A 17158-nucleotide genomic window follows, 5' to 3' on the forward strand; every position below is an offset into this window, starting at 1 on the left:
AGATACAGCTGTCCACACACGGGCTCCACAGTAGATACCTCCAGCATCTAAACTGCTGCAGGAGTCTATGGAAGAGCTGGTCGCCCCAAGAGGCAGGTCTTCTCATCCTTGGGCAAGGTGGGATGGAGCTGAGGTGGAGAGGGCTGCAGCTCATTGTGGAGGGTTTCACTTTATCTTGTTCCTGTCTCCCCTTTTCCATAAATCCCAGTAGTGCCAGTGCTAATCCCGCATCTTTGCTTCTTAGAGACAGGAAGACCCCGAGGAGCAAGTCAATGGTATCAGAATTTGCTGCAGAGATAGGTTGGAGCATCCTAGTACACCCCCGGATGGTTCCTTATAGCTGGTCAGAGCAAACCTCTGGACCTCAAAAGCCACCGAGCAGGTTCTTCAGTCCTCCCTCCAACCTGTCCCCGGTGGGGTGGTGCAGCTCCTTGCAGTGTGTCCCTGGGCATTGCCCTGCAGACCCTTACAGCACTGCCCCGTAACTGCAACGGGCTGACCTGTGACCTCTGATTTACCCCTTCAAGGTCTGGCAAAAATTCAGGTAGGGTAGAAAATGCCCCACGAGAGACCACAGCTCCTGGAGTCCATCTGCCAAGCAAAACCTCCTCTGTGAATCTCCACCTAATGTGCCTTCAGTTCAGGGCTTGCAGGGGATTGGTACCACCCATTCTGGAAAAACCCAGGGGCAGAGAGAGCTGTATGGTCACAGCAGGGCTTTACAGGGGCCAAAAAACCTCTAGCAGCACGATGAATTCCATCACCAGTCTTTTTGGTTGTTATCTCCATGGACTTGGTGGATAGCTTCTCCTAGGCCACTCCTGTTGAAGACCAGAAGAAGTTGCTAGATTAAGTATCTGGTTAATGAATCTCTAATTAATCTCCCATCCCATAGAGCATGTTTTTTTCTGCTTCACCCAGCAATTCCTGGAGCCACTATACCAGGAGGTTTCACTCCACGTGTTGGTGTGAAACCTCTTGTTCTCAAAGGCTTCTCACCTTCCTCTACAGATACCAGGAGGAGGTTTCACGAATGTAACCACAGTCCCCATGAAAAAGTACCTATTTTGGTTTCCGTTGCAATTTATCTGCTGCTTGCTTCCCCGCCTGGCTTTTTCTGTGCCTTTCTCTGCCAATATAACGAGTCTTTCAGGGCACACTCATCTCAGTTGATGGATTTATTACAAACTGTGATCAAGTTACTTTGAAATCTGCCTGGCAATAATCTGAGCAGCTCCAGTTCTTTCACTCTCGTCCCAAGGCTGATTTCTCCAGCCTTCAAATTAGTTTTGTGCCTTTTTGCCGCACCTCATCTGCCAGCAATGTCTTCAAGATGCATTTGGTAAATGCCCACTGCCCTGCAGTGCGGGACAGAGAAGCATTTCATGGTCTCCCGCACCACGGGGGAAAGCTCCGCTTTGGTTTCTCTTTTAAAAAAACTTTGTAGCCCTTGCAGTTGCCAACACATGAAGACTCAAAAGGATAACGCCAAAGAAATAGCTGCAAGCCCCAAAATTGCTGAATTATCAGCCCAAAATACACTCTCTGAAAACCCCCTCTTGATTTTTCAGCGCAGATTTTGGAGTCCCACCCCGGGGTGAATGTCATGGGGATGAAGGGCTCGCACGTGAATAGCTTTAGCTCGTGGGTTTTACAGCATCGCACCCAAGCTTTTCCTGCAGGGACTTCTCCGTAGCTCGTGTGAGTCACTCAAACCCAAGAATGAGAATTAAGCAAGACTGATACCCATTGACGGGGAACACAGAGATCGCGCGCTTACTTCAGAGAAACAAAAACAAAAAAAAAAAACCCAACCCCAAACCCACTTTTTCTAAATGTCTCTCAGGAAGAGAAAGTTAAGAGCACTCAGGGTTTCCTGCCAAGCAAACAAATCTGCCACATGGGCTGGAGGGATGCAGACTTCTCCTAGACCTTCCCAGCATCCAAGTACAGAGCCTTTTCTTCCCAGTCATGTCTTTCTAGGAAGCAGACCCTTAATCTGTCATGTTGTTACTGTAAGCCACTTGGTATGTCCACTTCTTTTTCAAGTAGTGAGTCCTGGCTTCATTTTCCTTCTGGTTTTCCTCCTTGGGGCTTGATTTTCTAAGGAACAAGACCGTCTGCCCCTCCAAGTCATTTCTGATCTAATTGGCCAACTCAATACGGGGACAAAGTCTCTGTGCCATTGAGCTCCTATGAGTTTCATAGAGAACAGCTCGCCACGTGCAAGAGAAAGAGCCAAGGAGCCCTCATCCAACAGCTCAACCTCTATATTAGACATCAGAGAATCCACACCTACTTCACCCACACTACAGGCTGAGGTGGCTTGGGAAGGTGTCCCTCACGCCATCAATGATGAGCAAGGAAAGGTGACAGATGGTGCCCCAAAGCCATCCAGGAGACTGGTGCTGCGTTCAAACAAAGGGAGGAGATTCCCAAGTCCCGCAAAATAATCCTATTATGGCAGAAATTCCCCAAAATGGATGGGCTAAGGCAGCATTTTCTTTGGAAGAAACCAAACCAGTGGGTGTTTGAAATAACACGCCAATCACCCAACTCTGCGAGGAGTTTATTTTAAGGCTTTCACGGGTTTAATACCAATATTTGCAGACTCCTTGGCAAATAAATGCTCAGGAAAGCCTGAAAGTTTAAAATATCCTTTTTCTTTTTTTTTTTTTTTTAGATTTCTCCCCAGATACCTGCAATTTTAAGCGCTGGCCAAACGCCAACATCTCGGCGCATGTTTTGGGGAGCAGCTGGACTGTCACACTGCAAACGCACACGTGTACACGTGCCTACGCACGCACACACACGTATTTATGCCCACAAATCCTCCTTCCCATGCTCCAGGAGAGGAGAAGGGTTTGAGCCCTTGGGCCTGCCCTCCCAGAGGCACGGGAAAGTGTGCGAAACAGCCCTGTGTACCCCAAAACCTCCTAATTTACGCAAGAACGGCAGCTCTTCAAATCCTCCCAGTGAGCTGAAAGCTGCCTGGCTGTGGCTCATCACCCATGAGATGAGCTGCAAGGTCTCAGCTTGGCACTGGAGGCTCCCACCTTTGAAGCAAAGGATGAGATGAAGCAGCCCCCCCCCCCAAAAAAAAACCCATCCTGACTGTGTGGGTTTTGCAGCCACATGCAGCCTCATTTGATGCTGCTGGTGGTAGAGGAGGAGATCCCACTCCAGGTCCTGCTCCTCTGTTTTCACCACCCGCCGTGAAAAGGCATCATGTCACGAGCCCATTTCCAGCCCCCACCCCCAAATCCTGGGGGATCCCTGAGATGCCCTCAAACCACCAAGCTCCCACCCTTGAACTTGCAAAGAAAGGGATGTGAGGTGGGTTCCAGGTGACATCCCAGCTGGTGGGATGACCAGTGAGAGACCTTGGAAGACGGTGGAAGATGCGTGGGAGACTGCAGTCCCCGTAGTACAAAAACTGATTTCCAATAGGGGAACCCTTTAGCTGAATAAGCTGAACCCTGCTGCAGCAGAGTCCTCTGCTGGTGCTAAGGGGATGTGGCAGCAAGGAGCAAGGGGTCCCCACGTCCACCCCCGGGGGAAAATGGTGTCCCCCACGGGAGCGCTAACAATGCCCTAGGAACACCCTGGGACCACACCAAGGGACGGGAGCATCAGGGTGCCAGCGGTGGGTCCCTGTCCCCATGCCGGGATTTCCACCCAGCCACCTACAGCCACTCAAGGTAAGGTCCTGGTTTTCATCCATGGGACTTTCCAGGGGATGGAGATGTTTTCTATTCACTGTGAAGTTCCCTTCGCATGAGCCAAACCACCGTCTGTGAGACAGCCAGGGAATCAGCCTCTCCTCCCGTGACCTGTGATTTTGAGGGCAAGGAAAGAGCTTGGTCACCATCTGCCTTTCATCCAGCCACCCAACCACCGCTCCAGCTCCATCCCTGCCTGTAAAGGCTCGATGCTCATTTAACATCCTTCCATCCTTTTCTCATCAAAACGGGGACAAACAGGTTGGAAACTGACTGGCCACCATTGGGAAAGGAGCCCAAGTGCAAGCCCAAGTGCACGGATGGAGATGGAGGCCATTTGAGACCCACATTGGGAAGGACCTTGGTATGTGTCTTTCACGATGGGGATTTACCACCATCTCTGCATTTGGAAATGGGTTTATTTTGGAAGGATGTCCCTGATCAGCCGTTCACCTGAGCTGTGAACCTCTCTGCACAACCTCATCCATGGCTGGACTGCTGGACCAGTCATCCTGGTCCCCTGAGCACTCCTGCCATGCCATTCGTGAATCTGTGAGCCCAGCACCGGGATGTGGGATGCAAGCCAAGCCCTGGCAGGTGCCTGCAGACCTCCTCTGCTAGGATGCAAGAGGATGCGATGCTTCTCTCAAGACTTTTGTTAGGTGAACAGCTCCACCGCCCCCAGCCGGATGCAGTTCTTCTCCTGCTCCTGCTTCGTGACTGAGCACATTTTTCAGCCTGGCAGCAGGATGAGATGCCACGTGGGTGCCAGAGCAGCCTATTTGCAAATAGGGTGTGGGTGCAATGCCCCGTCACGGTGTCTGTTCCTCATGGCCTGTTGAATGAGTCCATCTAGTCCCAAATGAGCAAACAGGCCTGAGCACCTTGGGATGGGATTGCAAAGCAGGGTCGTAACTCCTGGGGGGCAGCTGGCTCTTCGGTGTGATCCTGTCTCTGCACGCTGCAATTTGCAGGGCCAAGTAGAAATGTTGCGAGGAGGGGAAGGTGCTCGGGGGGTGGCCACATTCGGTTAGCAGAGCTTCAAGTCCTCCGTGGGCAAAGGATTCACCGATCTCAGCTTCTGCGCTAGGAGAGAGGGACATTGCTGCGGCTTTCAGGGAGCTGTTGGACACCCCAGAGCCTGCTGTGTGCCCTCATCCCTTGTTGCAGGACCCATGATCACAAGGGGAGGATGCATTTCCCACAGTCCAGGTCCCCAGAGGAATGTATCCCACTTGAGCGGACCTCCAAACATCAGTGGAGGGCACAGGAGACAGGTTGTCTCTTCACTAGCCCTAAGGGAAACCAGGGGACCTACTCTGGCAGACCCACCTGCGTTGGTGGCACCTCCATCCAGGTAGCTGCCTGGGGTCCATCAGGATAGGATCAGACAGAATCTAGGAAAGGGCCCCATGAATGTCTTAGGTCCAACCCCCTGCTCAGAACAGGGCTAGCCCCAAAATCAGAGCATCCTGGACATGACTCAATGCACCCTAGAGCTGCATCTCAAGGGGGTCCATGGGTGCGTGACCCAGAAATGCCTTTTTCTCTCCACTGGGTATCAAGAAAGCCTGGGGTTGTTAAATTACACAAATTTCCCCCAAAAGCCTCTTCAACACTGCTGGGGCTGTGAGCTCAGCAAAATGCTGATACTCCAATGTCTTACCCCTCCGGCATCCTCCCAGGATCAGCTCGCAGAGCTGAGACTTAAAAATAACCCAATGGGGGCAGCGGGTGGGTGGGCATCGCTGTCACCGCACCGTCACTAACGTCAGCTTTCCCAAACCCATCTGCACGCTGATGCCAGCTGCGAACCCCAACCGGCACGCTGCGGCTGCGCGAAGGCATCGGAGAAACCATGGGGGTTTGCCAAGGAAGTATCAAAAGCCCTGGAGCAGCCTCCCTGCTGATGCCTCCCCATCTGCTCTTCATTAGGCAAATGAGCTGTGGGCTCCTGGCTGGGTGGTCTGGGCTCAAGGACCCTCCTGTGGTCGGCTCCTGGGGTGATGCTCTGGCATGGGGAGCAATGACAGTGATGAGGGGGGTGAAATTTTTGGGATTGTGGGCTTGGATCAAGCAGCATCCATATGGATGATGCCTCCAGCCAGGGCTGTGGGCAGCAGCGAGTGCCCATGTCCTGCGGCCGGAGTTCCAGCTGGTGATTAATACCCCACTGGCCTGAGCCTCATCCAGACTTTCTGGGATCATTTCCTAGAAATTCATCATCCCTTCCCAGGCAATACTTCCCAGATGTTGCAACCCATCTCCACGTTTCAGCATCTGGTTGGTGATGCGAGGCTCTCCTCTCCACAGCACGAAGCCTGGAGAAAGAGCAGCATTTTACAACAACGCCTTGTCGCATTGAAATCCTCCCCTCATCTCCAAAATATTTCCATTTTTAGTCCCAATTAGGAAATGACTCCCGAGTTAAGGTAATTCCTCAAGCGTCGCCAGAAGGCAGCTGGGTTGAAATGTGATGCAAATATTAATTTGTAGCAGCTGTTCTTCCTCCTGGTTGCCCGTAGATGGAGGAAGAGAGCTTCACCCCTTTGGGTTCACTCCTTCAGCAATCTGGTTGATGAGTTTGTGTGGTGTTTTGGGGCTCTCCTCCTCCCTGCTTTGGCCCATCAGATTCTTGGTTTGGACCTTGGATTCTTGTCCTGGGAAAGATGTTGGCCATGACCTGCACGCAACCCTGCTACCTAATGCCATGCAAACCCACGAAGAAGAGATGGTCACACCAGGAGCCCACATACCTTCTTGAGACACTCGAGATGCTGTGTGAACCGTGGCCCCAGGATAAGCAACGGTGCAAGGATAAGCAAACACAGCTCCTCCTGGCTATGGCTGTGCTGGTCCATGAGACAAGCCAGGACCCATCTTCTGGCTACACATCCCATAGTGTTACTCCCTCACCACCCTGATGCGGGTGGCCACAACCAACTCACGGGTGGGCACCTCAAAAAAGTGCTGCTTCGGAGGAGTCCAGATCCAAACCATGCCAGCGACAGTGCAATGATTAATCTGGACAGTCGCAGCCCAGGGGCATGGATCCAGCCAACGATGTCCAAGGAGGCTGAGTCATGCCAGGTGAGCACCACAGAGAACCAGGGTTTGACGGAGAGAAAGATTTCCCCTAAGAGTTGTTCTGCTGCTCAGAGACCAACATTAGTTGAGAATGAAGATATTGTGGGGGGAGTAACTCAACTCCCAGAACACACCATAATTTCTGGAGATTTTTTATTCTTTTCTTCCAAAATGGAGTGGTTTTCTTGGGAGGCGTGGAAGTATTCCCCTTCCCTCTTTTCTGATACAAAGCACCTGACTTTTCACTTCAAAAAGACACTTTTTCAACCAAAAAAAAAAAAGGCTCATCTTTTTTTAAGCAAACAAAGGAAAATAGGCAAGGGTTAAAAAAAAAACAACAGAAGCTATTCGCTTTGACCTCCCTTTGACCGGGATCGTGTTTTCCTCCCAAATTTTGGTTCAACCACCCAGTCGAAAAATGCCTCCTGCCCCAGCCTCGCCGCTCGGGCCAGCTTTGTGGGTTTTGTCCGGTTGCGAGTTAATGGGATTATTGTGAAACTGGTGGACGCATGCTTGACGTCGACCCTGTGTGGGAGGAGGAATACAGTTAGAAGACTGTAAGAAACCCGATTTAGTAGGAAAAGAGCAAGAGAAAGACTTCATTGCTTCATTACCCCTCAGATAAAGCATTCTCAAAAGCAGGGAAAGATAAAGCGATCCTTTTCCAGTAAGAGCAAATGTTTACCCTGCACGATGCAAACTGACCCCAGGTTTAACGACATGGTTTAATACCACCAAAAAGGGCCTCTTTTGTATTTCTCAGGCTGTCATCCGGACGTGTCCTACCCACCGGGGGATTTCCTACGGGTACCTGAAGATATCCTGGTAACAGCAGTGACACTTTCTAAACATGTTGTGAAACATGTGTTCTATATAAATATATATATATATATATTTCTTTTTTAAACGTGTTGTGCATTTTTTTTACTTATATATTTACATAAGCCCCAGTGCCCCGTCGCTGGCGGAGGCCACTGGGAAGGGGACAGGGGTAAGGAATGAGCAATGTGATACCTGCTCTGAATCACGCCCTGCTTTTGTGGCTGCAGGATTTTTGTGAGGCGGAGGTGGGGTTAGTTTGTGCTCAATAATCTCCGGAAAACTTCCCTGTCTCGGAAACTTTCCCACTTTTATAACCTCCACACATCGCCCTGCCTCCTCCAGACAGGACACCGGGTGGGGGATGGGAGGATGAGCCACAGTGGCTGTCATCCCCGTGCTCCATCTCTTGGTGATGGCAATCTGGGTCTTGGAGGGGTGTTTTACAACCATGAGGAGCTGGATAATTACTAGGGGAGATCTTCATACCCCCTTGGTGCTCCTTACAGCTCCGTCCCATCTTCCTGCGGGACAGCAGGACAGGGACGGCTCATGGGAGATGCTGGCATCGCTTCACCACCACGCAATTCAGCGCAACGTATTTTATTCAACGCCATGAAGCTCTGCAGCTCTTCACTGTGGGCTTTGGTTCCTGGTAACTAATTTTCCACCTTTTAGCGAGTCATTCCCTAAAATTTTCCATGCACGCTCAAGCAGGTTTTTGCATTTAGTTTGCCGCGTTTGTGACCTCTTCCATGTCTCCCCCTTTGGACATGGCATGGACCCTCTGCAGGAGATTTTCTTTCTTCGAAGGACATTTTTCATTGTGCTGTTAAGCTCTGGCTGTCCTGGGGAAGGTTTTTATGGCCTTTTTGTAACAGTGCTTTGCATTTGCATCCTCTGTCCACTTCCACTCTGCCTGCAAACATTTCATCCTTGTGTTCAGCCGCTTAATTCTGAGGAGCTTCCTCATTTCACTGTAATTTCCCTTTTTGCACTTAAACACTGCAGTAGTAACTTTTTTTTTCACTGCAAATACTTTACAGTCACTGGAGCTCTTCTGCTAAATCCATATGACTTGCTAACCATGGCCAGGCAGGGGTTTAGCCTGTGCCAACTCAAACCCGTCAAGATAATGTCCAAGCATGGTCAACTCTGACCATACAGCTGTCCTCTCCAAGGATGGAGCACACGGTTGGGGCTAGATCAGGAGGGATTTCAGGACCTGAGAGCTTTAAAGGCTTTTACAGAGGTTGAACTATCGTGGACCTCTACAAGGAAAAGCCCAGAGCATCTTGCAGCAGACACATCCAGTGGACCAGCTCTACTTGGGATTGTCTCAATAAGAGAGAGGAAATTATATTGCCTTCAAAGAAAATGTTGTTGCAGAAAATGCCTTTTTCAGATATATCATGGTCTAGGCCAAGGTCTGGAGGATCTCACCACCAGCAACAATTTCCCAGGGCAAGGCTGGTGGAGATAGTGAGAGCCTGGAGCAACTGGTCTTCCTGGGGGACCCTCCCTGACACACGCAAGGTTCTGGGACAACCAGAGTTGGCGGGAAACACAGGGTGCTTCAGACAGGAGCTCGTTTCCATGGACATTTCTAGTCTGGGGCTTGGGTTTTTGCCCAGTAGAGACTGTGTGGTCACCCTGCTTAGGGATGGCGGTGCCCTCTGACCATGCTCCTCCAGGGACAACCTCTCTGGACCTCTGCTCCAGCCAGCAGACTCTGGACGGGCAGTGACATTCCTGACACGTAGCCTCAGTCTAATTAGTCTAAGAGGAGTATTTGTTCTGGCTTTGCCCAGAGGAGCTGGCCATGGGCCAAGACGTTTTAACTTCCCAGCCTGAGCCCTGGAGAGTCGCCGGTCAGACTGTCGCAGCACAACAAAGACCTTGCCCTGACTCTGTCCGTCACAGCTCGGCTGCTCAGAGCTCGGTGGCAGCACCAGGAACTCGTGCATGGCTGCTACAGAAGAAGAGGAAAAGCTAAGGAGAAACATCCTCAACTTCTAGTGGTGCAGGACCTACGAAATGACTTGACTTGACGGTGTATCCGCACCCTTAAGCCAAGTTATAGCCCTTTTTTCCATCTCAAAAAAGCTTGAAAGCTTGAAATCTGCAAATTTACACAGGAGTGTAAAAGCACTGTCTCTGCAGCTGCACCAAAGACCCTCTTCTTGGTGTAAAAATGTTATGGGGAACTGCAGATGCCCTGATAGGCAACCAGCACCCTTTTTCCAGGGAGAATGGCATATAACTCCTTGCACACGTCAAGAGATAAAAATCACATGTGGATGTCTTGGGGGTCTTCAACCCCTTTCCTCACCACTCTGCTTTCCAACTTCATGGAGAACAGAGGATGGGGACATCACCTTTCCCCCCTAAATACCATTCCCTGCCACCAGCTTGGCTCTTTGCTGCTGTTCTGTGTGGCCTGAGGTTTTGAATGTAATCCAGAGAGAAAGCAAAAATGGAAACTCCCCAGGGCACAGAGGGAAGGAGGATGGAGAGGGAACGGTTTCTGATCTCGTGGCAGCTGCGAGGTGGCTGTGGACCAGGCAGCCTCGGCTGTGCTGTCTGGGAAGCCACAGGGACCACTGGGACACAAAGCCCAGGGCAGGCTGACCTGGCGGGTCACATCTCACCAGGCTTTGCTCCTCAAGTGAGGTCATCAGAGATGCAGAGGTGGAAAGGGGCTGAAGTGACATGCCTGAGGTCATAGAGTGGCAGATTCAGGATGAGATCCTGGGCCCCTGATCCAACATCTTACAGTCAAGACCATGGGCAACCAGGAGAAGGAGGACAAGGACTGTGGGATCTCTGTTTGACTGTGCTGGCAGGGGGACGAGGGGACAGGTAGCCACGTGCCTTACAGTAATGCCCAGTTCATGTGCTCCCTGTGGAGCTGGAGAAGCTGGAGGCTTTACCACAAGTGGATTTGCTGAGGTCTAATAGGGGTTTCATGTCCCCTATCGAGAGATGATTCATGGTCTGTCTCCTTCCTCTCCCACATGCAGTGGGAACATCAGCATCTCTGAGCTTTCCACCTTCCTCCAGGTGTGATCAAATGAACCAACGGGCTCAGAAGTAATTCATGGCACAGAAACACACTCCAGTGTGGTGAGGAGCACCCATTTTCTTAGAAAAGACACCACCAGGCCCTTCCAAAATCAAATACAGCTGCCTTCAACAACACAAGAGCTTTTAATACATGTTCTATTATTGGGTTCTCTCTGTCTTCTCATCCCAAATTTTTTCCAGTGTTTTCTAGCCATTCCTTGTCCTCACAGGGGCCAGAAAGCTGAAACCTCAGGAACCAGCACTTCCCAGTCCGCCAACTGGAACAAGCCCTCCAAAGCCAGCAGACCTGTTGTTAGAGATGCTGGTGAAGCATTGGCTCTCCTTCTTTCCAAGCTCTTTGGTGGGCACAGCGGGGATTTCTGATCCATATTTCATCACCATTTCTTGCACTTCTCTGGTATGGTGTCCCAAGCACAAACGCACTGAAATGTCCCAACTAAATTGCTGCTGGCTGCAGTGAGAGATGTGGCAGATGTCAGCCACGCACGTTAACGCTTGGTTAAAGTAATCCATTAAAACTGGCAAGGAAGAAAACTTGGTGTCCTAGGAAACATCACGAACAGGAGTTGAGTTCACTGTTCAGGATCTGGCTAAAACGCTGGTGCTGGGGTTTTTGCCCCTGTTATTATTTCCCGGCCAACCTGCTGCCCTCCAACCTCTCTTCCCCTCCGCGTTTTCCCCTCCATCCCAGTTTGGGGCCGGGATAGCTCCACTTTCCGCAGGAAAAACCTTCTTTGGGGGAGTGCGAAAGGACAAATACTTGGCTTTGCATGTGTTGTTTGCATGCTTGTGTGCACTATTTCTAAGGCACTGGTATTTCCCCAGTGCTCCCGCCGTCGCCGATCGTGGGAGGTCACTGTAATTCAGGGGTAGGCAGCAAAGAGCTCTGCATAATCCCAAGCCTTGTCCCCAAATATTCAGAAATCGCTCGCCGATGCCCTTTGTGGCATTAAGTCCTTTGAAAACAAGCTTCAGAGTCGGGTGAATGAATAAACTAAGCAGGATTCTTCCTGAGCCGAAGGGAAAGGGAACCAGGAAAATCCTCAGGGATGCTCAAACCCGCTCAGCACACATCGATCAGGATGCATAAAGCAACGTTGGGATCAAAAGAGATGGGGAGGGAGGGAGGAGAGGAATGTTTGCAGGTTGGACCAAGCCGAAGGACCTGGGGCAGCTGACCTCCAAGCATCAAAGGGAAGGCCAAGGGAAGGGAAACACCCAGCGCCGGGGTGATTTCCCAAGGGAAACAACCCTGAGCTTGACATTGCATCCAACCACAGTGCCATGGAGAACTGGAGAAAAGGCCAAAGCCTGGATCTCACGGGGGGAAGGGCAGAGCTGTATCGGTCTCTCTTGCCCACGTGTGCATGTTTAAACGCAGGGAGAGATTTTGCAGCCAGCTCAAAAGCATTGTAGGGACATGGAAAAATATGTCGCAGCAGGTCATGGACACCTTCTGCATCACTGTATGGCACAGTGACCACTTGCATCTCTGTCTAGATGAGGCCAGGGGAGCTATTTGTGGTCCATGGATGAATTTCTGGCCAGCTGTGCTGCTGGGATAGCCTTGGGGCTCCCTCCAGAGGAGACCCCTTCCCTCCTGCAATGCAAAATTCGTAGGACCCCTATGAGAGCTACAGTCCCCATGGCTGGGTGGTCAGTGTCACCACGCAGGGCATGGCAGGTCCCACATGTGCTGCCGACCTGCTTGGAAAACCAGCCAGCCCTGCTGAAGGGCCATTTTTACCCTTTCTGACCTCTTTCCACCGCTTGATCCCAATTCCCACCAGCTCCTGAGCTCTGCCTGGAACAAGGTGCCGGCGACTGCTCAAATATAGTTATTTAGAGCGGTGATTTTTAACCCCAGGCGTGTAAAAGGGCAGCAACGCAAAGCAATCTAGTTTGAACCTACACGATTTTGGACCTGCTCCCGGAGGGGCAGGATGCGGCCGTGCCCCCAAGGCTGGCAGCGTGTGTCCCTCTCCTATCTCTGGGCACAGCCCAGGGTCGCTTGGCCCTGGATGCGGCTTCACAGAGCTGAAATATTTCCATGCTTTGCAGCCCGGCGGGGCTTTGCCGATGGCTGTTCTCCCGCACGTTATCTCAGCCCAGCTCCCTTCGTCTGTGCCAGCCCTTATCTCCCCCCAGACACTCTCCCCATGCTTATAAACTGGGAGCATTTATAAACTGGGAGCGCACCCCTTCCCTGCCAGACGGTTTTGCAGGCTGGGAGAGTGTGGTGGCATAAAGGGGAGATCTGGGGCAGTAAATACGTGGTTGCACACATTTTTCCTCTATGTTTTTGCTTTTTCTCTTTACTTTGTACTGGGAGCCCGTTTGCCTCAGCTGGAATGCACTGGGAAGGATGGGAGAAGGGCATCAGGAGGTATTGCTGGAGGAGAGGGACCTCCAGAGCCCATGCCTGGAGCGATGCAAGGCTCGGTGGCTCTCTCCTGTTCTCCGCGGTGGGTGAAAGGTGCAAGATGCCCCCGACGGCCCTGAGCCAAGTAGCCCCGGAGGGGAAGCACAGGCTGGAGCCAGCGACTTGTGGGAATGGGACTGTTTGGGCTAAGGGAGAGGCTGATTAGGGCTTCTCAAGGCCCTCAGAAAGCCGACCTCACTGCATCAGCGAGGGTGAAGAGCTGGAGCAGAAGTCCCGGCTCAGACATCCCACCGCACATGGGACCCGCTCTGCCCCTGATTGCTGAGGCCAAGAGGCACAGTGTCCATTTTTAGAATCACAGAGTCATAGAATCATGTCCTAAGAAGGACATGGACCTGTTGGAATAGGTCCAGAGGAGGCCACAAAGGTGATCAGAGGGCTGGAGCCCCTCTGCTGGGAGGACAGGCAGAGAGAGCTGGGGGGGGTTCAGCCTGGAGAAAAGAAGGCTCCAGGAAGACCTTGGAGCCCCTTCCAGTCCCTCAAGGGGCTCCAGGAAAGCTGGGGAGGGACTCTGGATGAGGAAGGGGAGCCATGGGATGAGGGGTAATGATTTTAAACTGAAAGAGGGGAGATTTAGATGAGATATTAGGAAGAAATTGTTTACTGTGAGGGTGGTGAGACAGTGGCCCAGGCTGCCCAGAGAAGCTGTGGCTGCCCCATCCCTGGAGGGGTTCAAGGCCAGGTTGGCCAGGGCTTGGAGCAACCTGGTCTGGTGGGAGGTGTCCCTGCCCAGGGCAGGGGATTGGAACTGGATGATCTTTAAGGTCCCTTCCAACTCTAACCATTCTATGATTCTATGATTCTGTAAGTGCCTAGGTTGAAAGGGACCTCTCAGAACATCAAGTCCAACCATCAACCTAACTCTTGATGAAAACTACCAGTAAACCATATCTCTAAGCTCTATATCTACCTGTCCTTTAAATCCCTCCAGGGATGGTGCCTCAACCACTTCCCTGGGCAGCCTGTTCCAATGCTTAATAATCCTTTCAGTGTAAAAACTTTTCCGAATATCCAATCTAAACCTCCCCTGGCGCAACTTGAGGCTGTTTCTTCTTGTCCTATTGCCTGTTCCTTGGGAGAAGAGACCAACCCCATTTTGCTGTCATTGCTGGAGACTTAGTGATTTGAGGGCATTTTTGATTGCCTGAGACCCCCTCCAAACCTTGGTCAGCAATGCTCTTTGGGAACCAGGTGACTGGTGGGCCTCTGCATGCCCCAAAACTGCCCTAGGGCCCACCAAAGCACCACTGATCAAGCAGCTGTGGCACTTTGCACCCGGAGCCACATGGCTGACAACCACCACAGCTCCTCTGAACATCTCCCAGGAAAGCATTGAGCTGCAGCCCTTTGACACTCCAACCCAGACCAACCTTACCTGCCCCGCTCCCTTCTTCACCCCACGTCCATGCTGTCAGTGAGGTGTCAGATGCCCTTGTGGGACAGAAAGTAGGTGCCTCTTCATGGCACAAATCCTTCTCCAACCTTCACTTAACCAAATAGTTTCTCACCAGCCCAGTATTTCATTCACTTTTTCCCAAAACCAGATATGACCTTGTCTCTTTGTGCTCAGCCTTTCACTTAAGCCACCAACCTCCAAACTCGAAGGTTACCTTGGTCCAGCCAAGAAGGATAATTGCTATCAATGGCAGCAGCCACAGAGGTGCCATAGCCTGGGGCGAAGATATCTAAAACAAAGCAGGCGTGAGAGGCATTTCTGTGCTGTGTACGGATCTGTGTACCTCACCCATGCTTCCAGCTCCAACTCCATCCACATCCTCATCTTGCTTTCTATGAGTGCAAGAAGTTCTGAGAGACATTCTCCACAGCAGTGGTTATAGGAATTTGGACTTAATTCCCTCAAAAGCCTCAAGGTTGGTGTTTTGCACAGCCTGGAGAATATCTTTAAGGTGACTGAGATAGTGAACCTGGCTTGGCAGAGCGCTTGGTAAGTATGGATCCCTCTCCAGGGGGGGAGAGGGGTCATCTGGCCTGATTTCAGCAGGTAAATGTCAACCACAGGAGCGTGAGAGGAGTCTCTAGCGCCAGAGAGGAAGACACTTCCAAAGGACAGCTGATGCCACCTCCAGGGATGCATGGTGAATTGTCCTGTGGAGGTAGTTGGTTCTCTCCATGGTCTGTAGAAGCAGCCTCAAGGCTCAAACATGCACCTTTTAAAACACATCTAGACTCATCAAACCCAAATTAGGCATCTAGGCTGGATATCCACCCAGTGTAGGTACCCAACCTCTCCGTCGGGAGGGAGGTAGGTGCTTCCCAGTGTTGTTCATCTCCAGCTGCCTGTGCTGCCTCTCCAAACCAGTTGGAAAGGGGGCCATTTCCAAGCAGAGCAGGTCCAGTAGCCACCATGCCCAGATGTTTCTGCAGGAGCAGCCCCCTCCCTTGCCTCACGAGAGTGCTGACATCTCTGCCAGCTGTGCTAACATCTGGACTTTGCTATCGTGCAGGAGCACTTGCTTCAGAGGACAGAAGTTCATACACTTCAGCCAGAACTTTTGTCTCTGATCTAATGACAAACACATGGCGCTCGTGGTCCGCAGCACATCTGGAGGTTGTCTGGGATTTACTGGGTAGGGAGGAGGAGGATGACGAGCTCACAGTGTCCTTGCAAGGCCACTGCATGGGACAAGGCAGCCCTGCCTGCACTCTCAATGTGCACCATGTTGGGTGGGAGAAAGCTTGGAAGAGTTGGAAAGGGCTGGCATTAGCGGCCCTTCCACCTTGCAAAGGAGTCAGCAGTCTGGGACAGGCACGTCCTCGTTACACCAAGCCGTGGCTTCAAGGACTCCCAGGCACAGGAGGCACCCCCACCTTCCCACAAAAGTGGACAGGATTCATTTCCCACGGGTGTCCTCTCCTCCCTTCCCTTCCACAGAATGGCTGAGGCTGGCAGGGACCTCTGGAGACCATCTAGTCCAACCACATGCTCAAGCAGGGTTGCTGGTAGGGGGCTCCCCAAGGCCATGTCAAGACGGGTTTTGAGCATCTCCAAGGATGGAGACTCCACAACCTCAACTGGCAACTTGGGACAGTGCTTGATCGTCCTCACAGTAGCAAAATCATTTTCTTATGTTTAAATATGTTTTCTTGTGTTTCAGTTTGTGCCCATTACCTCCTGTCTTGTCACTGGGCACCACTCAGAAGACCTTGGCTCCATTTTCTTTATTCCCACCCCATCAGGTATTTGATAAGATCCCCCCAAGTCTTCTCATCTCCAGACTGAACAGTCCAAGGTCTCTCAGCCTTTCCTCAAACAAAAGATGCTCTGGTCCCTTCTTCATCTTCATGGCCCTTCACTGGACTCAATCCAATATGTTCATGTCCTTCTCATGCTAGGGAGACCCAGAAGCCCACTAGGACACCCAAGTCCTGCTCCGCAGAACTTCTTTCCAGCTGCTCAGCACCCAGTCTGTGCTGGTATGTGGGGTTAGTCCTCCCCAGGGGCAGGGATTTCCATTTCCATTGACTGAACTCCACGAGGTTCCTCTCTGCCCCTTTCTCCAGCTTGGCCAGGTCCCTCTGGAGGGCAGCACATCCATCGGGTGTATCAGCGACTCCTCCCAGTTTTGTATCACTTTTCCCTTTTTCAGGGCTTCCTAAAGGACAGGGAACCACAGGGAACCACAGGGCACCCCTGGGCTGTCAGGGCAGGGGACTTTCTGGCCAGGACCAAACCCTTCACCCCCAAGAGAGGTGAGTAGGACAGACCTGGAGAGGGAACAGTCAGGGGAAGCTTCCAGCACGAGGCAAGTTCGTGGTGATGAGACAGGTCTGAGGCCAAGCCAGAACATCAATCCATGGCCAGGCAGGGCTGGGCCATGGTGGGGTTGGAGACATGTACGGCATCGCTGGGGCAGGGACTGATGGCTCTGGGCTGAGCTGAAATGGAGGTCCTGGGACCATGGCTGGGATGGGGGGAAGGCTCCAGGGGAGGGTAGGTAGGGCATTTAAAGCAAATTCATGTCCTCAAGCCCCCAACACT

The sequence above is a fragment of the Chroicocephalus ridibundus genome, chromosome 1, assembly GCF_963924245.1.
Source record: "Chroicocephalus ridibundus chromosome 1, bChrRid1.1, whole genome shotgun sequence".
NCBI classification, from domain to species: domain Eukaryota; kingdom Metazoa; phylum Chordata; class Aves; order Charadriiformes; family Laridae; genus Chroicocephalus; species Chroicocephalus ridibundus.